Source organism: Camellia sinensis, chromosome 3 (genome assembly GCF_055761805.1).
Source record: "Camellia sinensis isolate YWXY chromosome 3, ASM5576180v1, whole genome shotgun sequence".
Lineage (NCBI taxonomy): Eukaryota > Viridiplantae > Streptophyta > Magnoliopsida > Ericales > Theaceae > Camellia > Camellia sinensis.
Window position 1 is genome coordinate 228,283,864 of NC_138963.1, and position 22,731 is coordinate 228,306,594.

Sequence of the window (22,731 nt, forward strand, 5' to 3'; positions counted from 1 at the left end):
TTCTTACTTAGCTGTGGGATTGAAATGAGATAGTGAAATGGTAAGAAAATTTCAACTCCTTAATCTCCGCTTCTCCTTCTTGTCTCTACTGCCTAGCTTGCTCATAGATTTCCTTTGCTTCTCCTCTCCTCTCCTTATTGATCCAGAGGAGCAGCATTCACACACACACACACACTCACACACACACACACACACACACATATATATTTGAATTCACCAATTGAGCCTCCCCTCTCTCTCTCTCTCTCCCCTCATCACTCTATGTTGTCTAATCAAAATTTTCAAATCCAAGACACATAATTGGGTCTTATTCCCTATATGGCATGTAAGCAAACATGTGGCATTTACTGCCACAGAAAATTCAAAATTTTGGATTTTTTTTTTGGTTTATTAAAATTAATACACTGAGATTTTTAACTAAGTTATTTAGCAAAGATAATTATCATATTGAATCCTTATTAAAATAATTTATAAACAACAAACATTGAATATCCACAAAATTATTATTTTTAATAATGTCTTTGTTAGTGATTGAATTGGGTAAATTTAAAACTAACTTATACACTAATATATATTTTAGATAGACTCTGGGTAAAATTAATTAATTAATTAATTTATTTATTTATTTTCTTTTTGAATAATTAAATGCGGGTTTTCACAAAATCTCCTTAGATTTTGATCATAAATCTTCTTCCATTGATACTTATCTTATTAACATTTGCAGTGATTATACTTTGGCCCAGTTCTTCAACATAATTATATACCACTCGTTGATAAAAAAATAAACTATTCTCTAATTAAATTACACTTTATCACATACCAACAGAAAATTATTTATTTTACTATCACACCCACTATTATTATTATTATCGTGATTGCTTGTGGTATTAATTAAATATTTACGGTGTCACATTCCTCCTCTCCTAAATAGAAGTTTGTCCTCAAACTTGATGTGCCTTAGTTTTCGAAGAGGTGCGGATATTTGGCTCGCATTTGACTTTCTGTTTCCCACGTAGCTTTTTCGACTCGATGGTTTCTCCACAAGACTTTTATAAGAGGCATAGTCTTGTTTTGGAGAACTTGATTACGACGATCGAGAATCTGTACTGGTTGTTCTTTATACGAGAGATCTTCTTAAACCTTTAGGCCCTGTTTGATTGGGGGATATGAAGATTGGGATTGGATATTATATCCGGTGGGGTTCATATATCCCATGTTTGTAATTTCTTTTTGAAGGGGATATAATATCCGGTGAGATTGTATATCCCCCCTAAAGTGAAGGATATACAATACCACCCCCTCCCCCCAATTATATCATATCCCCTTGGTTGAGATATGATGTAAAAAGTCTAATTTACCCTTTTGTCTATCTAACATAATATAATTTAATATATTTTTTTAATTTAATATAATATAATTATTGAATTTAATATAATATAATATAATATTATTTAATTTAATTTAATATAATATAATTTAATATAAAATAACATTATTGAATTTAATTTAATTTAATATAATTTATTGAATTGAATTTAATATAATATAATTTAATATAAATTTTGAATTTAATATAATATAATTATTGAATTTAATTTAATATAAATATTATTGAATTTAATTTAGGAAAATTTACCCATAAGTCCTAGTTTCTGAAAAGTTGAACCATTTAGTCCTAAAAGTTTTCTTATGCTCCATTTAGTCCCATTTGCACATCAATCTAATGTTCGAAACATTAATCTGATGTTCGAAATCTAATGTTCGAAACATTAATTTGATGTTTGAAACATTGTAATGGGACCTTTCAGTCTATAAGAAAACTTTTAGGACTAAACAGTGTATAAGTTATTAATTTGGGATTTATTGGTGCATCCCCCTTTTATTTAATATAATATAATATTATTTAATTTAATTTAATTTAATATAATATAATTATTGAAGAATTTAATTTAATATAAATATTATTGAATTTAATATAATATTATTTAATTTAATTTAATATAATATTATTGAATTGAATTTAATATAATATAATTTAATATAAATTTTGAATTTAATATAATATAATATTATTTAATTTAATTTAATATAATATAATATTATGAGGGCAATCTTAGAAATTACTTGTTATATCCCACAATATATTTTGTAAAACAAACATGCATAACATATATCCAATCTTATATATCAAGTCAACAAACATGACTTGGGGGATATACTATCCAATACCTATATCCTATTAATTATATATCCTGACTAAATCCCACATTATATTATATCCTCCATTTTATATCCAGTGAAACAAACGGGGCCTTAGGTCCTCATACTCCATGACATACTCTGGATTTTGAAGATATCGCCGAAGCATCGAAACGCGAAATACATTGTGAACATTGGACAGTTCAGGTGGTACTGCAAGGTGATATGCTACAAGACCAATCATTTCTTGTATCTCGAATGGCTCGATGTACAGTGGGTTTAACTTTCCTCGTTTTTCAAATCGGATAACTCCTCTTGTTAGTGAGATTTTGAGGAACACATGATCCCCTACTTGGAATTCCAAGTCCCATCTCTGTGTATCTGAATAAATTTTCTAGCAGCTCTGGGCAGTGCGAATTCGTTGTTGGATAAGTTGAATTTTATCACTCGTTATCTGTACGATCTCAAGGCCTAATAACCTCTTGTCTTCGACTTTCGCCCAACACAAAGGTGATCGACACCTCCTTCCATACATTTCTTCATACGGTGCCATTCTAATGCTTGCTTGGTAGCTGTTGTTATTGGCTTATTCCACTAAAAGTAGGTGGTCATCCCAGTTACTTTTGAGGTCCAACATGCATACACGTAACATGTCTTCCAAAGTCTGGATTGTTCTTTCAAATTGTCCATCAATTTGCGGGTGATAAGCAGTGTTAAACTTCAGCGTTGTTCGCAAAGCTTCTTGCAATTTGGTCTAGAAGTGAGACACAAAGCGGGGGTCGCAGTCAGACACGATTGAAACTGGGGTACCATGCAATCGAATGATTTTCTTGATGTATAAAGTGGCAAACTTATTAAAAGAGTACGTGATTTCAATGGGTCTACAATAACCCATATTGCATCATTTTTTGAGATTGACTGAGGCAACCCACCACGAAGTCCATAATGATGTATTCCCATTTCCACTCAAGAATAGAGAGTGGTTGCATCATTCCTGCAGGTTTATGATATTCATCTTAACATGCTGACAATGCAGGCATTTGGAGACGTGGTTTGCTATGTCTCTTTTTATTCCTATCCACCAATAGTGTTCCTTCAGATCATGATACATTTTCGTATTGTCAGGGTGGACCGCAAACCTCAAGCTATAAGTTTCTACCAATATCTTCTTCTTGAGCTCTGGAATGTCGGGTACGCAGATTCGATTCTGAAATTTTAGCATCCCATTGCTTATAGTGAAGTCAGGATCGGACGTACTTCTTTTCTCCTCGTACTTTTTCTTTAAAAGTTTATCTTCACATTGGCATGCTTTAATTTCTTCAATTCAAAGTGGGTTCCACGGTTATATTGGCGAGCAGTCCATGAATCTTGCAGGAAATGAGAGTACATGCCAAACTTCTGGTCGTCTTTCAGCTCAGTGCGTTTGTCACCATGTTAGCTTTGCTTGGATGGTGATGGATCTCTATATCATAGTCTTTCATAAATTTTAGCCACGGTCCTTGCCTCATATTCAGTTCCTTCTGTGTAAATAGATATTTAAGAGTTTTGTGATCAATGTAAATCTTGCAGGTTGCATCGTAGAGATAATGACTCCAGATCTTGAGAGCGAAAATCACCGCAGCCAACTCTAAACATGAGTTGGGTAGTTCTTCTCGTGAGTCTTTAGTTGTCGTGAGGCATAAGCAATGACTTTTCCGTTTTGCAAAAGAACACAACCCAAACCATTATATGAGGCATCACTATAAATAAAGAACCCATCTGTTCTTGCAAGGAGTGCTAGTATAGGAGCTCACACAAATATACTTTTTAACTCTTGGAAGCAATACTCCTGTTTGTCAGTCCATTCAAAGGGTGTGTTCTTCTGAGCTAGCTGGGTCAAGGGTGATGCTATCTTTGAGAAATCTTGCACGAAACGTAGGTAATAGCTAGCTAGACCCAAAAAACTTCGTATTTCTGACACATTAGTAGGTCGTGGCCAGTCCACAATTACTACAACTTTTTGGGGGTCAACCGAGATGCCATCTTTGTTAATGACGTGATTGAGGAAGTGTGCACTACTGATCCAGAATTCGCATTTCTTCAACTTGGCATATAGTTTGTGATCATGTAGTACTTGCAGAACTGTTCGCAAGTGTCACTCATGGTCCTCCGGTGACTTGAAGTATATGAGAATGTCATCAATGAAGACAATGACAAACTCGTCAAGATAGGGTTTGAACACTCGGTTCATGAGATCCATGAAGGCTGTCGAAGCATTTGTGACGCCAAATGGCATGACGAGAAACTCGTAATGCCCGTAATGGGTTCCGAAGGCAGTCTTTTCGATACTTTTCATTTTGACTTTTAGTTGATGGTGGCTAGAACGCAAGTCGATTTTTGAGAATACTTGGGCGCCTTGAAGTTGATCAAACAAGTCATCGATTCATGGCAGAGGGTACCGATTCTTGATGGTGACCTTGTTCAGCTCCTGGTAATCGATGCATAACCTCATCGTGCCATTATTTTTCTTCACGAACAATACTGAAACTCCCTAGAGTGAGGTACTAGGTTGAATGAAGCCTTTGTCCAATAGTTCTTGGAGTTGAGTCTTCAGTTCTTTCAATTTTTTCATTGACATGCGGTAAGGGGCTTTTGATATTGGTTGAGTACTAGGTTAAGTTTCAATGGTGAATTCGATTTCCTGGTCAACTGGGGTACTAGGTAGGTCTTTACGAAAGACATCTGGGAATTCTTGAACCACGAGAATTGCATCAACGGTGGGGGCTTCTTTTTGAGTAACGATCACATAACAGATATAACTACAATAACCTTTTCTTAGAAGTCGTTGAGCTGTCATGGAGGATATAAGACAAGAGGGTTAGAAACTCCAGTCCCATCAAAGACAAGCTCAGGTTGGTTTGGTAACCTGAGGAAGACTTTTTTGGCTTTATAATCAATAGAGGCGTGGTTGGTAGCCAACCAATCCATCCCTAAGATCACATCAAAGTTGCTAATGCGGAGGGGAATCAAGTCTACGTATAAAGTTTTGCTTTTTAAGGATATAGTACATGATCTGCACACATCAGTACTACAGGCAGAATTACTAGAAGGAAAAGACACAAACAATATATATCCTAAGGGTTCGGGTGTTGATGCCAACTTGGAAACAAAGCATGGTGCAATAAAAGAATGACTTGAACCAGAGTAAAAAAGAACATGAGCTAAATGATCACACACATAAAGTGTACTTGACATAACGTTTTTTGTACCTTTCGGTTTTCCAAGTACCAAGGCAAAAGCCCTTTCTTGGCCTTTTTGGTCCTTCCTCTCTCCTCCAGGTCCTACAGGTTTTCTGACTGGACCAGAGTGGCTAGCTGTACGATTGGTCAGCTTAGGATAATCCCTCAGCAAGTGGCCAACTTGACCGCATTTAAAGCATGCTCCCGTGTCGCAATGACATTGTCCCCAATGAGTCCTTTCACACGTAGGGCAAGTTAGAATGGTGCTACCTCTGGGGTTAGTAGAACCTTGATTGCCTGGGCTAGTTGTGTCCGTATTCACCCTCTTAGGAGGCACAATATCGGATCTTCTGTTGTCTTTTTTCCAAAATCGTTTCTTTTGGCTTGGTTCCCTGGAGTGTGAGGCTTTAATTCATTTTTCTACAATGTATGCTCGATCTACCACTTCCGCATAGGTTAGTAGTTTCAAAACCTCAAGCCTATCTTTGATTTCAACATCCAATCCTGCTTCGAATTTTCTTGTTTTTCGAGCTTCGTTGAGGATGACATATGTCGCAAATCAAGTGAGTTTTGTGAACTTGCTCTCGTATTTGGCCACCGTCATGGTTCCTTACTTTAGATGTATAAATTCTGATGCCTTTTGTGTCCACAACGAATTTGGGAAGTATTTTTCATAAAATACTTTCAAGAATCTTGCCCAAGTCGCAATTTCTTCTTTCTCCAGAGTGAGAAGCCACCATTCTTGCGCATTATCTTTAAAAGTGAAAGTGGCGAAAGCAACCTTCTATCTTTCGGTGCAGGGTAGGGCGCGAAAAATCTTTTCTCTGTCTTTAACCCAAGTGTTTGCTACCATTGGGTCTAGACTGCCGGTAAATGTGGTCGGTTTTAGGTCCTAGAATTGTTTTATTGTAATCAGCCCTTTTTCGCCTCTCCGATATCCCATTATTGATGTTGGTCTGTAAGGCTTGCAAAAAGCTAGTAACCGCTCTTTCCATGATTCTTTCCATCGATTCAGTGCCACTAACTGATGATTCACTTCTGTTACCATTATTGGCCATTCTACAAAGTAATAAATGAGGCATTATATTCATAACACAACATATATATCTAAGAATATATAGCACAATATATATATAATACCAACTTTACTATTTTTACAAATAAGATTACATCCTTGTCCAAAAGTCAAGATATGTTAGTGTCTCATCCCTTTAGTCTACAAAGAAAACCATAAAAAATGAACTAGAACTCATCATGGTTAGCGTACAAAAGAATTTTCTTCTACAAAATCTAGAGTGGTAGGTCAAACAACCATGGGAAGTAGTATTGCATAAAAAGCTCAAATTTCCATCCTATCTGTACCACACCAAAACAAACCCATGCGGCCTGGACGGTGTAAATGGAAACGGACTGTATGTAGCCCAAAAATGCTCGATCGACAATCCATCCCAGTTGCTCAATGTATGATAGGTCATTATCAAAATCAACATTTTGAATATTAATAATTTCTAACAGGTTAGGGACATTGGTGAAGATGTCGTCTTTGGGGTACACATGTCCCCTTCTGGCAATAAAATTCGAAGGAAGATGACCAATGATGTAGTGCGAGCGGTCATATTCTGGGGCAAGATCGAGGATACAGGTGGGTCTGAGAAATCGTCTGCGCGTGTAGGCACGGCTTTGCCTCCGCAATAAGTATGGTACGTCAGTAGGATCGGTCTGTGTATATATTAGCCGACTCATCAATTGGTCAAGGCCTGGATGTAATCTCCTAATTATATCATCTGAGTCTCCCTATCCTTCCGGTGAGGCGGGGACTGGGTGCTCTGCTAAAATATCCTCCAAATTAATAGCCCCGACTCCTTCCAAAATATCTCATCAAGGTTAATCTCGGATATTCTTACATCACCAGAATAAACGTGAGATTTTACATAAAGGACTAATGTCGTAGGTAAATATTTATTATTTATTTTATTATGTAGTCATTTTGTTTTATTATATGTATCTAGCTATATAGTTTTACTTATAACTTTTCGAAAATAAAATATATACATATATATATATATTTTGGTGGTGTATATTAAACTGCAAATTGTTTTGGATGGGCATTTGAATATATCAAATGATACATAATAAATGAACTAACAAAATATAATATTTAGGTATAAATCACCTGCTATCCTACTTCTTAATTGTGCGTATGTCCTATGTTCTAATGATTTTTATTTATTTTTTGCTTAAATGAACCATTGCTTTGATACCATCTTTGTCACGACCCAACCCCAGGGGCTTAGGGCTAGAATCACCACTTACTAATCGTAGCAAATTAAATGGCGCAAGCAGAGGCAAATGGAAATAAAAATAATTAAACAGAATATTTACTGCATTCTACTATTTTGATAAAAAAGGTACATCTATAGGACTTTTATTATTTTATTATTCAGTGATTGACTATCAGTAAAAAAAAACAAAAAGAAAAAAAGAAAAGAAAAACAAAATAATGGATTAGCATCAGATTCTTGTGCGGGTTCTACTACACGAGATTATGGGTCTTCCTTACATCTCATCACCTGAAAGGGTAACAGCTATAAGCACACAGCAGAGTGAGAAATATTATACCAAGAGTATAGGGAGCACAAAATAACAATGGATAGTTAGTTAAGCTAAAATATTTACATAACTAAATTTGAATAACCAAATTATTTTAAGTGTCAGAAACTGAAATACATAAATTATAACCATAACTACGGTACAAAACAGAACATAATAGAGGTCACAGGAGTGACAGTCAGAACAGAGATCAATGGATCCATGACAAACAGAGGACCACAAAGTGGCCAAACAGAGGCCAATGGTTATTTAAGTCTTCCAAGGCATGGGACTCCCATGGTGGTACTTACAGAAATCAATTGTTTATAAAATCATTGTCAAATAATTTTTAAAATTTAAACGAACATATCAATGGGTTTCAATATAAGCAAATGGAGTTCAAAAAATAATTAATGTAATTGAAATATAAATATAAGTTATAAAACATAACTTGTATAAATAAATTATGGTAATTCAAAACATACGTAAAATATATTATGGTGACTCAAGGTATAATATAACTCACTTTAATATTGACCCTTAACCTTTCCTTTCCACTATCACAAACCTTCTTACTATTAGTTTACTATCTCCAGTAACTTGCGCATTTTTTTCTTTTTGTTTTTTTTTTCCTTCTTTTTTTTCTTTTCACTAATCTTGAACAACTCCTCCCTATTCATAGGGAGCCAACCATGCCCTCAAGCCAACATGTGTCCATAGCCAAATCTCCTTAGATTTTGATCATAAATCTTCTTAGATTGATACTTATCTTATTAACATTTGTGGTAATTATACTTTAGCCTAGTTCTTCAACATAATTTTATACTACTCGTTGATAAAAAAATAAACTACTCCCTAATTAAATTGCACTTTATCGCATACTAACAAAAAATTATTTATTTTACTATCACACCCACTATTATTATTATTATTATTATTATTATTATTATTATTATTATTATTATTATTATTATTATTATCGTAATTGGTTGTCGTATTAATTAAATATTTAGGGTGTCACAGGGAGCGATCTAAAGACTCTGTTTTTGTAAGATTTGGTACTTTAATTAATGGTTTGTACAAATTAAATTTGTATCCTGTTTTTGAACAAAATCTTTTAACCTTGCGTGGTGATATTGACATTAAGCGTAATATTATTGATGAGTCCTCCATACTTCGGCATAGGAGATTGGGACATATCTCCATTGAGAGAATAAAGAGGTTGATTAATGACAAAGTCCTTACGACTCTTGATTTTGCTAACTTTGGTATTTGTGTGGACTGCATAAAAGGAAAGTAGACCAACAAGACTAGTAAAGATGCCAAAAGAAGTAAGAAAATTCTTACAATCATAGACACTGGTATTTGTGGACCATTTACTCTACCTTGTCTGAATGGTCAGAGATATTTTATCTTATTTATTGATGACTATACACGATACATGTATCTTTACGTCTTGTTTAATAAGGCCGAGGCACTTGATGCCTTTAAAGTTTATAAACTAGAGGTAGATAAACAAATAGAAAAGAAAATTAAAATTATGAGGTCAGACAAGGGTGAAGAATATTATGGGAGGTACATAGAATTAGGACAATTACCAGGTCTATTTGCTAAGTTCCTTAAGGAAGAAGGCATTATTGCACAATATTCAATGCCTGGCACACCACAACAAAATGGTATTGTTGAAAGAAGGAACCGAACACTTATGGACATGGTCATGAGCATGCTTAGCTATTCTAATGTGCTTATAAATTTGTGGAGTGAAACTTTAAAAACCGCTGCATATATCTTAAGCAGGGTTTCGTTCATGGTTGTTCCCAAAACACTATTTGAGTTATGGAAAGGATGGAAGCCAAGTTTAAGATACTTACACATTTGGGGTTGCCCAATTGAAGTAAGGGTGTATAACTCACATTTAAAGAAACTAGACCCCAGAACAGTTAGTGGTTTTTTCATAGGCTATACGAAAAACTCCAAGGGCTACAGATTTTATTGTTCTTCAAATTCACTTAGAATTGTTGAAGTCAGAAATGCTAAGTTTATTGAGTAAGTTGGCCCTAGTGGGAGTTACCTTCGAACGATAAAGTAGGAGGAATCACGGGACTCGGATATAACACCTGTGGATATATGTAAATTGGTTGTCTTTTAGGATAATCAACCCGGTATCCTTGAATATCAACAAATTCAAGAACTTCCACAACAAGAGGAACAAGTCAACATAGAGCCTGTAGCTCAAGTCCCAATTGAGACTACAAAATTAAGGAGATCCTCACGAGCTAGAAAGTAAGCAATTTCTGGTGATTATTTGGTATACTTAATGGAGTCTGATTTTGACAGTGGACCTAAGGATGATCCTGTTTCATTTTTCGATGCCATGAATAGGGATGATTCTAAATTATAGTATGATGCCAAGAAGGAAGAGTTGAAATCTATGGCTAAGAATTAAGTTTGGGAAATTGTCGAGTTGCCTAAGGGAGTTAAAGTTGTTGGCTGTAAATGGGTCTATAAGACCAATAAAGACTCAAATGGCAATGTCGAACAATAAAATGGCCAGACTTCTATCCAAGGGTTTTACTCGAAGAGAAGGCATCGATTATCATAACACCTTTTCTTCGGTTTCTAAGAAGGATTCATTTAGAATTATCATGGCATTAGGTGGCCGTTTGTTTTCAGAGGTAGATTAAGTGAGATTATTAGTGATGGGATTATAGTGAGGAGATTGTTAATTAGGGGACTGATAGTGAGGGATTAAGAAAATTTGTATTTGTTTGATAGCCAATGGATTAGCAATAATTCTTGTTTGTTTTGAGAGATATGAGTGAGATTAAACAGTAAAATTCCACAAATACCCTTGTCCCATATCTATGAAATTTAGGAATTGATAGTGGATTATGAAAAATTGTATTTATTTGTGATATATTTTAATATTAAAAATGATGTTTTATAAAAATATTATTAAATTAAATTATTATTATAAAACATAATTATGAAATAATGAGAAAATAATTTTTTTTATAAAAAAATTAGCCCATGGTTTTCCAAAACTAGTCCATGGTTTTAAAACAATGTATTGCTTTGCCTTCATCCATTTATCAGCATATTATTGTTGATTTGCCTTCATCCATCCATCCATCAGCAGAGCTTCCTTCGAGACACGCCACGATCATCACCGTCAACAATGATGCCAACGCCGACGCCGATCATCACTGTCAAATTTCAATTATTGCAAAGCTTTATCCATCATCCATCAGTAGAGCTTCCTTTTTGCAAATTTCAATTTTAGAAACTATGAAATACCGTTGATGTGGTTAAATCTTGTTGTGGGCAAAATTGTCATTCACACTGTAATACCAACGACTTCATCTCTAATATCAAGTCCCTTGAGCCTATGCTAATCCGCTCGTTGGAGGGGATTCAAAGTTTGTTGAGACTGTGACTTCGTTGGCCAAAAAGGAAAACAAACACGAATTTAGTGAGGATGAGTTCACTGTTAGTCCAGTCCGGAGGTGGAACTCGGAAAACAAACGGATCCTAGTAGCTCATTTTGATTTAGAGCTACATCAAATAGATGTGAAAATGGCTTTTTTAAATGGGAATCATTAGGAAGAAGTACACATGAAGTAACCTGAAGGACTGTGATCTGATAAAGATAGTCACTTAGTTTGCAAGCTCAAGAAATCTATATATAGACTAAAACAAACTTCCTGACAGTGTTATTTAAAGTTCCACAATGTTATTACTTTACATGGTTTTACGGAGAACATTGTGGACAACTATATATACTTTAAGGTTAGTGGGAGCAAATACATTTTTCTAGTTCTATATATGGATAACATTTTACTTGCATCTAATGGTTTGGGTTTGTTGTATGATACTATACAATTTCTTTCTCAAAACTTTGAAATGAAGGATATGGGTGAAGTTTCTTATGTCATTAGCATAGAGATTCAATGAGACAAGTCCAAAAGGACATTAGGATTGTCTCATAAAGCCTATATTGAAAGAGTTTTGGAGAAATTCTGTAATAACCCCAACCTCTGATTAACGTTAATTCGCACTTAATTATGTCTAACAGTAGATTATGAGAGATTTGGAATTAATTTGCATGTGCATTGCGTTATTTATGTATTTCTATTTGTTTGCGATAAAATGATCTGTTCATGTCTTTGACTTTAAATTGCGAATTGAAAGCCTTATCGGCGTCTGAATCAGAAATTGACTTGATTTATGTGCTAGTTAGGATTTATAGGATTTTATGGTAGGTTTAATTAAAATTCGGTTCGGAGCGATTAAATTAGATTAAATAATGTTGAATTATATTGGTTGCTTTAATTACCAACTTGCCATTGAGTGGGCCACCTTAAGGTCATTGTTTGAGGACTTAATGTATACATTTGAGGCACCTTTTATTCAACCATTTTCCTTAGAACAAACCGTATGAGAGAGGGAGCTAGAGAGTTGGAAGAAAAGTTGAGTTCATCTTGAGATTTGCTTGGAAAATTGAAGAGTGGATTGTGTAATTGAGCTTCTAAACTTGAAATTGAGGACCTAAGGTAGGAGAATCATCTTCTTGAACCTTGAATTCTAGTTGTATCTTGCATGGTCCATGAGCCATTAGTGATTTAAGGCATGAATTAGCTTAATATGTTGAATTGAGTAGGAATTCATGCATGCATGTTCATATCTTAGCATTTTGAAGTGTTTTCATGGAAATTCTTGCATGCAAGACCATATTCTAGTTATAGTCCATGAGTTCATCATGATTTTGAGTTCAATCTTACATTTGGTCATGTTTTAGTGCATTGGATTTAAAATGAACACTTGCATGTTAAGCTCTTGTTTTGTTCTTGAAGTTTTCCTTAAAATTATGTTTAATTGAACTACCTTTGGGCTTTGATTTAGCAAATTAATCTTCAAAACATCTTATACTATGAGTTTACAAGTGTTTTCCAGAAAATGGGCCCAAGAGGTCGAGTTTTGAGGTGTTGGATACTTGGTTTGAGCTTGGGAGGCAAATTTGGGAATTCCAAAATTTGACTTCCTCGCTCGAGCGAAGGATTCCATGCTCGAGCGACCATCGTTTGTTCAGAGCTCTGCTCGAGCGAAGGAATGGTGGCTCGAGTGTAAATTGCAAGCTCTCAGGTTTTTGGTGCATGCAGACGCATGCTCGAGCAACGAGACCTACGCTCGAGCGAAGAGTTGTGTCTCACGCTCAAGCGAGCGTCGAGCGGGTATCGAGCGTAAAATTTCAATAACCAGTTCTTTTGTATTTTTACAGACCGCTCGAGCGAAGGAGTCTACGCTCGAGCGACCCCTCTGTTTTGACAAGCTCGCTCGAGCAAAGAAAGCCACACTCGAGCGAGACCCCTGTTTTCAACAAGTTTTAAAAAATGTTTTTCAAGGCATCTTTGCATTCTCATTCCATTCTAGGCATTCCTAGGCCATGTTTTAGACCCCATAATGAGGATAAGATATTAGAAACACACTAAGAGCCAACGAAATAAGTTTTGTACAATTAGAACGTGTGTTTCAAGTGTGTATCTGTTATGTGTTATGTAGGTCACGTGCCACGTACCGTTTGACCAAGTTTACTCCGTCTGTCTGTCTCAAGGCCCACTGTGAGTAATAACTCTGTAAAGTTATGTTTAACCTATGTATTTTCTGACTGGTATGGTATAATCTGTTTTCTGAAATGCTATCTTACGAATGATGAATGAATGTCTAATTTTCTGAAAAGTATTTGTGGCACCCTTAGTTCACGTGGCCCTCACCCGGGGGTAACAATACCGCGGCCAATTTGCACGTGGCCCTTGCTTGGGGGTAACAATACCATGGCTACTTGAGCGCAAGTTATGGACCTTTATGGTCATTGGTACCAACTATGTATGTGGGTCTCTGGACCAATCTGATCTGATAGCTAATGGGTGTACCACGTATGGTCTTATGCAAAATCTGAATATGAAAATATATATGAATCTGTTTCTGTTTGAAGTCTGATTATGCTCTGATTTAAATGATGGATTCTAACTTGTGATGGACATCATTCATATAATCCTTTTACTTTGTTATTATTCACTGGACTTTCGTTTACAGTTTATATTATATATGTAGGTGAGCCGGCACTTGACCAGGGCTAGAGTTGACGGCCTTCTATACTGTTTTTGTCAACCAACCGTTGTGCCTCCGAGGAGGTTCCGATCGAAGTTTAATGCCATGGCTGTTCTGTATTCATGCTAGTCTCTGTATGTGTTGTAAGGACAGGTCTTGGGATGTAATTATTTTGTAAATATTGGTGTCCTTGACTGGCATGTTTATGTCTATATAAATAAGTTTTAAAATGTTCTGTCCCATGTACGTTATCACAGCTCATTGGACCTTGTCTATTTTGTTTTATTGCTTCCGCAGCCCCTTATTACTTGATAATCTGTTCAGAGGCCTTTGGTAATCCACGGATTACTGGCCGGTTACGGTGCTAAACCTACAGGGGCGGGTTTGAGTCGTGATAGAGTGGTATCAGAGCACGTGTTTTACCGCACACATAGGTCCGTATGAGCTTAGGATGTCCTAGTATGCATTAAGGATATTTCATCTGCATGTGTGAGTGTGTGGTAATGCAACTGAATATGAAAACTGAATGTACATTTGAATCAAATAAATTGAAGGAAACGAATAAGATTATGCCTGTGTTTATTATCATTTGATGGATGCATAGTAAGATGGACAATGCATGGGGAAGTGGTGAAAGTAAATCTTCAGAGGCTCGCATGGGCCGAATGGAACAGATGTTAGCAGCGTTGACTAAAGCCTGGACACAGCAACAGAGACAACAACCTTTGCCCCCTCAGCCTCTACCAGCACAAGTCGAGGCAGATAACAATGACATCATCAATCTGACACAGAAATTCATAAAAATGAAACCGCCAACGTTTTATGGTGGAATTGAACCTTTGAAAGCAGAGATGTGGTTACTTGAAATGGAGAAGTTGTATGAAGTGTTCCCTTGTACCGAAACTCAGAAAGTCCTTATAGCCACCTATACTCTGAAAGATGAAGCTCGCATGTGGTGGTTACTAATCTGAAATGGCAATAGAAATATGACATGGGCACAGTTTAATGCTATCTTCTACGACAAGTACTTTCCCTAATGTTTCAAGGATCGGAAAGTGTCTGAATTTTAAGAACTTAAACAGGGAAGAATGGTTGTAGCAGAATATGAAGCCAAATTCACCGAGTTGGCACATTTTGCTCCACATATGGTGGATACAGATTACAAGAAAGCACGGAAGTTTGAGGGAGGGCTAGACCTAGAAATATTTGACCAAGTGGGTGTCCTAAAATTACCTACTTATGTGGAGGTACTTGACAGGGCATCGATGGCAGAAGCCACAATAGCACCTAAGAAACAAACTACAACACCAATAACAGAATAGAGAGGAAAGAGGACTGGATTCAGTTTCAAGAAAGGCCGGTCGTTTTCGAAAAGGCAATATACATGATCCTCCGACAAGTCTAGCCAAAGTAGCAGATCTACTCCAAACTGCCCTGACTGCAGAAAGAAGCACACAGGTGCCTGTTATCGAGCATCAGGTGCGTGTTTTCGCTGTGGCAAGACTGGCCACATGGTGAGGGATTGCCCGATGAGATCCAATGAGGTTAACCATCCTATGACAAGTTCCACCGGGTCTGTTTCTGCAGCAAGACCAAATGCAAGGGCCGATGTTAGAGGGAATGCAAACAATGAAACATTAAGGCAAGGAAGAGTGTTCGCCTTAGTGCCTGGTGACGTACCAACACCTATACTGTGGTGTCGGGTACACTCTCTGTATGTTCTCAAAATACATGGGTACTGATAAATTCTGGTTCTACACATTCCTTTGTATCGCATGCTTTCTCTCGAAAATTGACTAGACCACTAGAACAAATGACATATGTGTTATCTGTATCCACACTGTCTGGGGATTCTATGATGTGTACTCATGTTTATCCGGCGTGTGATATTATGATTGGTGATATGGTGTTATATGTGGATTTATTACCCTTGGATATTAGTCATTTTGATTGTATTTTGAAGATAGACTGGTTGACTAAATACTGTGCTACAATTGACTGTGCAAATAAAACTGTTGTGTTTAGACCACTGGGAATGCCTGAATTTACTTTTAGTGGGAATGGGGTAGTTCTTCCCCCGTATTTGATTTCGGCTATGAAAGTTGTAAAACTCTTTAGGAAGGGATGTAGGGGTTACCTATGTTGTATACTGACTGCACCATCTGACAGCACTACTGTAGAAATAATCCCTGTTGTTTGTGATTTTCCTGATGTGTTTCCGACTGACTTACCTGGGGACTTAGTTGATAGGGAGATTGAATTCACTGTTGAAGTGTTTCCGGGGACACAACGTATTTCCAAGACTCCCTATAGAATGTCTACCTCTGAATTGAAAGAATTGAAAACCCAACTGCAGGAACTGTTAGATAAGAAATTTATCCGTCCGAGTACTTCACCTTGGGGTGCTCCAGTTTTGTTTGTCAAAAAGAAGGATGGATCTTTGAGATTGTGTATAGACTACCGGGAACTGAATAAAGTGACTATCAAGAACAAATACCCTTTGCCCCGAATAGATGACTTGTTTGATCAACTTCAGGGTGCCCAAGTGTTTCCCAAAATTGACCTCAGGTCCGGGTATTATCAATTAAAGGTTAGAGCTGAGGACGTAGAGAAAACTGCATTCCGAACCAGATATGGACATTATGAAATTTTAGTAATGCCGTTTGGGATGACCAATTAATGCACCTGCAGCTTTCATGGATCTTATGAATAAGGTGTTTAAATCATATTTGGATGATTTCATTGTTGTATTTATTGATGACATTTTGATTTATTCTAAAGACAGGAAGAACATGAGAACCATTTGAGAACCACCTTGCAGATTTTGAGAGAAAAGAAATTGTATGTTAAATTGTCCAAGTGTGAATTCTGGCTTGACAGTGTGGCATTTCTGGGACATGCAATCAACAAAGATGGAGTTTCTGTGACCCTCAGAAAATTGAAGCCGTTGTGGATTGGCCTAGACCAACAAATGTGACAGAAGTCTGAAGTTTTTTGGGACTTGCAGGTTACTATAGGAGGTTTGTGAAAGACTTTTCTAAGCTTGCCCTACCATTGACTCAGTTAACTCAGAAAAATGTGCCATTTGACTGGAGTGAACAAAGAGAGGCAGCTTTCCAAGAGTTAAAAACCAGGTTAGTGACTGCACCAATCTTAACTTTGCCTAATGGTACTGATGGGTTTCTAGTGTACAGTGATGCTTCCTATAAAGGCTTGGGGTGTGTACTAATACAAAACGGAAGGGTGATTGCCTATGCTTCTCGACAACTTCGAGCTCATGCTTTGAAAATCTGGCGTCACTACTTGTATGGGCTAACTTGCGAGGTGTACACATACCATAAAAGTTTGAAATATTTTTTCACCCAAAAGGAATTGAATATGAGACAGAGGCGATGGTTAGAGTTAATCAAGGATTATGACTTGCAAAGTTTGTATCATCTGGGAAAGGCTAATACTATAGCAGATGCCTTGAGCCGAAAATCCAGTGCGAATTTGTCATGTTTGCTATTCAACCGAAAGGAATTGTTGACGGACCTAGAACAAGATGGGCTGTTATCTGCTATTTCTGCTAAACCTGTTATTCTTGATGAGATCAAACAAAAACAATGTGAAGATGAATACTTGAAAAAGATCATGGAGGAATTTGATTTGAAGCCAAGGCCAGGATTTGTGTTTGAGAATGGTGTGCTGAAATTTCAAAACCGTTTTTGTGTGCCCGATTGTTGTGATTTGAGGAAACATGTTATGATCGAAGCTCACAGTAGTAAATTTGCTATGCATCCGAGGAACACGAAGATGTATCATAATTTGAAACAGAATTTTTGGTGGCCTGGAATGAAAAGGAGTATTACAGACTTTGTGGCTAGATGTCTACATTGCCAACAGGTTAAAGATGAGCATCAACGACCCGCTGGTTTGTTACAACTACTCCCAGTACCGGAATGGAAATAGGAGCACATCACCATGGCCTTCATTATGGGATTGCTTCGTTCTTCTCGAGGTATGGACTCTATTTGGGTTATAGTTGACCGTTTAACTAAGGCTGCCCATTTTCTGCCTGTCAAAACTATTTATAATGCTGATAAATTGGCCAATATCTATATGACTGAAATTGTGAGATTGCATGGAGTGCCAGTATCTATTGTGTCTGACAGGGACTCAAAGTTTGTATTGAGATTTTGGCAGAGTTTGCAACAGGCTTTGGGGACTGAATTGAGACTGAGCAGTGCCTATCACCCACAGACAGATGGCCAAACTGAACGAACGAACCAAACTCTAGAAGATATGCTCAGAATGTGTGTGTTAGGCTTCCAAGGAAATTGGGAGACCTACTTGCCATTAGTTGGATTTGTGCACAATAACAGTTACCATTCAAGCATCGAAATGGCTCCTTACGAAGCTTTATATGGAAGAAAGTGTCGTTCTCTGATATGTTGGGCTGAAGTAGGTGATAAACCTTTGTTAGGAGCGGAACTGGTGCAAGAAACAACCGACAAAGTAAAACTGATCCAGCAACGCCTAAAAACTGCACAGAGTCGGTAGAAAAGCTATGTCGATGTCTGAAGAAGAGATAGAGAATATGACGTTGGGGACCACGTGTTCATAAAGGTGACTCCGATGAAGGGTCAAACTCGGTTTGGTATTAAGGAAAAATTGGCACCAAAATATGTTGGACCTTATGAAGTTCTCGAAAAGATCAATCCGGTATCGTATCGGGTAGCCTTGCCTCCGGTAATGGAACATATGCATAACGTCTTTCATGTATCGATGCTACGAGAATATTTGAGAGATCCACTCCACGTCATTGAACCGACACATGTTCTTTTGAAAGATGATTACACCTACGAGGAAAGGCCTATCCAAATTGTGAATCGCCGGATCAAAAAGTTAAGAAATAAAGAAATACCGTTGGTGAAAGTTGATTGGAAAAACCACGGAGGAACCTATGCAACTTGGGAAACCGAGGAAGACATGTTGAAGAGATATCCGGATTTGTTCCCACTGGACCCAATGTTGATTACGACTGAAGGTAATTCGAGTTTGGAGGACCAAACTCTTTTAAGAGGAAAAGACTGTAATAACCCCAACCTCTGATTAACATTAATTCGCACTTAATTATGTCTAACAGTAGATTAGGAGAGATTTGGAATTAATTTGCATGTGGATTGTGTTATTTACGTGTTTTTATCTGTTTGCGATAAAATGATCTGTTCATGTCTTTGACTTTAAATTGCGAATTGAAAGCCTTATTGGCGTCCGAATCAGAAATTGACTTGATTTATGTGCTAGTTAGGATTTATAGGATTTTATGGTAGGTTTAATTAAAATTCGGTTCGGAGCGATTAAATTAGATTAAATAATGTTGAATTATATTGGTTGCTTTAATTACCAACTTGCCATTGAGTGGGCCACCTTAAGGTCATTGTTTGAGGACTTAATGTATACATTTGAGGCACCTTTTATTCAACCATTTTCCTTAGAACAAACCGTATGAGAGAGGGAGCTAGAGAGTTGGAAGAAAAGTTGAGTTCATCTTGAGATTTGCTTGGAAAATTGAAGAGTGGATTGTGTAATTGAGCTTCTAAACTTGAAATTGAGGACCTAAGGTAGGAGAATCATCTTCTTGAACCTTGAATTCTAGTTGTATCTTGCATGGTCCATGAGCCATTAGTGATTTAAGGCATGAATTAGCTTAATATGTTGAATTGAGTAGGAATTCATGCATGCATGTTCATATCTTAGCATTTTGAAGTGTTTTCATGGAAATTCTTGCATGCAAGACCATATTCTAGTTATAGTCCATGAGTTCATCATGATTTTGAGTTCAATCTTACATTTGGTCATGTTTTAGAGCATTGGATTTAAAATGAACACTTGCATGTTAAGCTCTTGTTTTGTTCTTGAAGTTTTCCTTGAAATTATGTTTAATTGAACTACCTTTGGGCTTTGATTTAGCAAATTAATCTTCAAAACATCTTATACCATGAGTTTACAAGTGTTTTCAGAAAATGGGCCCAAGAGGTCGAGTTTTGAGGTGTTGGATACTTGGTTTGAGCTTGGGAGGCAAATCTGGGAATTTCAGAATTTGGCTTCCTCGCTTGAGTGAAGGATTCCACACTCGAGCGACCATCATTTGTTCAGAGCTCCCCTCGAGCGAAGGAGTCTACGCTCGAGCGACCCCTCTGTTTTGACAAGCTCGCTCGAGCAAAGAAAGCCACACTCGAGCGAGACCCCTGTTTTCAACAAGTTTTAAAAAATGTTTTTCAAGGCATCTTTGCATTCTCATTCCATTCTAGGCATTCTTAGGCCATGTTTTAGACCCCATAATGAGGATAAGAGATTAGAAACACACTAAGAGCCAACGAAATAAATTTTGTATAATTAGAACGTGTGTTTCAAGTGTGTATCTGTTATGTGTTATGTAGGTCACGTGCCACGTACCGTTTGACCAAGTTTACTCTGTCTGTTTGTCTCAAGGCCCACTGTGAGTAATAACTCTGTAAAGTTATGTTTAACCTATGTATTTTCTGACTGGTACGGTATAATCTGTTTTCTGAAATGCTATCTTACGAATGATAAATGAATGTCCAATTTTCTGAAAAGTATTTGTGGCACCCTTAGTTCACGTGGCCTTCACTCGGGGGTAACAATACCGCGGCCAATCTACACGTGACCCTTGCTTGAGGGTAACAATACCATGGCTACTTGCGCGTAAGTTATGGACCTTTATGGTCGTTGGTACCAACTATGTATGTGGGTCTCTGGACCAATCTGATCTGATAGCTAATGGGTGTACCACGTATGGTCTTATGCAAAATCTGAATATGAAAATGTATATGAATCTGTTTCTGTTTGAAGTCTGATTATGCTCTGATTTAAATGATGGATTCTAACTTGTGCTGGACATCATTCATATAACCCCTTTACTCTGTTATTATTCACTGGGCTTTCACTCACAGTTTATATTATATATGTAGGTGAGTCGGCACTTGACCAGGGCCAGAGTTGACGGCCTTCTATACTGTTTTTGTCAGCCAATCGTTGTGCCTCCGAGGAGGTTCCGATCGAAGTTTAATGCCATGGCTGTTCTGTATTCATGCTAGTCTTTGTATGTGTTGTAAGGACAGGTCTTGGGATGTAATTATTTTGTAAATATTGGTGTCCTTGACTGGCATGTTTATGTCTATATAAATAAGTTTTAAAATGTTCTGTCCCATGTACGTTATCACAGCTCATTAGACTTTGTCAATTTTGTTTTATTGCTTCCGCAGCCCCTTATTACTTGATAATTTGTTCAGAGGCCTTTGGTAATCCACGGATTACTGGCCGGTTACGGTGCTAAACCTACAGGAACGGGTTTGGGTCGTGACAAATTCAAGATGAGTAATTGCACTCACAATGTATCACCCATTTTAAAGAGTGACAAATTCAATTTAAGTTAATGTCTGAAGAATGATTTGGAAAAGGAACAAATGGTTAGCATTCCCTATGCGTTTGTCATAGGTAGTTTAATGCATGCTCTGGTTTGTACGACTTGACATTGCATTTGCAGTTGGAATGCTTGGAAGATGCCAAAGAAATCTACGAATAGAACATTGGAAGGTTGCAAAAAAAGTCATAAGGTACTTAAAGGGAACCAATGACTACATGCTTACTTACAAGCATGTTGACTGTCTTGAAATGGTTGGATATTCAAACTCGAATTTTGCGGGTTATCAAGATTCTAACAAATTCCACTTTAGAATATGTCTATCTGTTAGCAGGCGGTACTATTTCATGGAAGAACACCAAAGAGACGATGATAGCATTGTCAACAATGGAAGCATAATTTATAGCATGCTTTGAAGCAACATCACAGGCTATTTGGTTAAGACATTTTATCACAGGCTTCGAATTGTGGATTCAATTTCTAGTCCATTAAAGGTTTATTGTGATAATTCGGCTGTAGTTTTATTTTCTAACAATAACGAAAGTGGCAGCCGAAGTAAGTATATTGATATAAAGTATCTTGTTGTTTGAGACCGTGTCAAGAAGCAAAAAGTCAGCATTGAACATATTAGTACCGATATGATGGTTGCAAATCCTATGACCAAATCTCTTTCTGTAAAGATGTTTTCAAAACACGTAGAGAGCATGAGATTGATTGGTTAGCTTAATAATTTTTCCAGTTATTGTTTTGTTTTATTTTATTTTATTTTATTTTGTCATGACATTTTGATTATTATTAATGAAAAATATCAATTTGTGCACTTAAAAAATTTGCGATGCTATACAGTCTATTGAAACTATTGATCCATAAGGATCATTGGACCCAAAATAACTTATTAGAAGTTATTCATAAAGAATGACACCACATAAAGTTGAGAGTATCATACAATGTAATACATGGAAGGAAATACTCATTTGATAGAATATAACCACCATGATTCGTGTATTATGACTCTTTATAATGGGTATTTTTATTTAATGGCCATAATCAATTTGTTAGTTACCCAAAAGTCAACAAAATGTATCATATGTGTCAAGTGAGAGAATGTAAGTATATCCATAAAGTGACTCATATGCCACATGTTTGTTTTATTTATTTATATCATTATATAAATATTATATATGTACA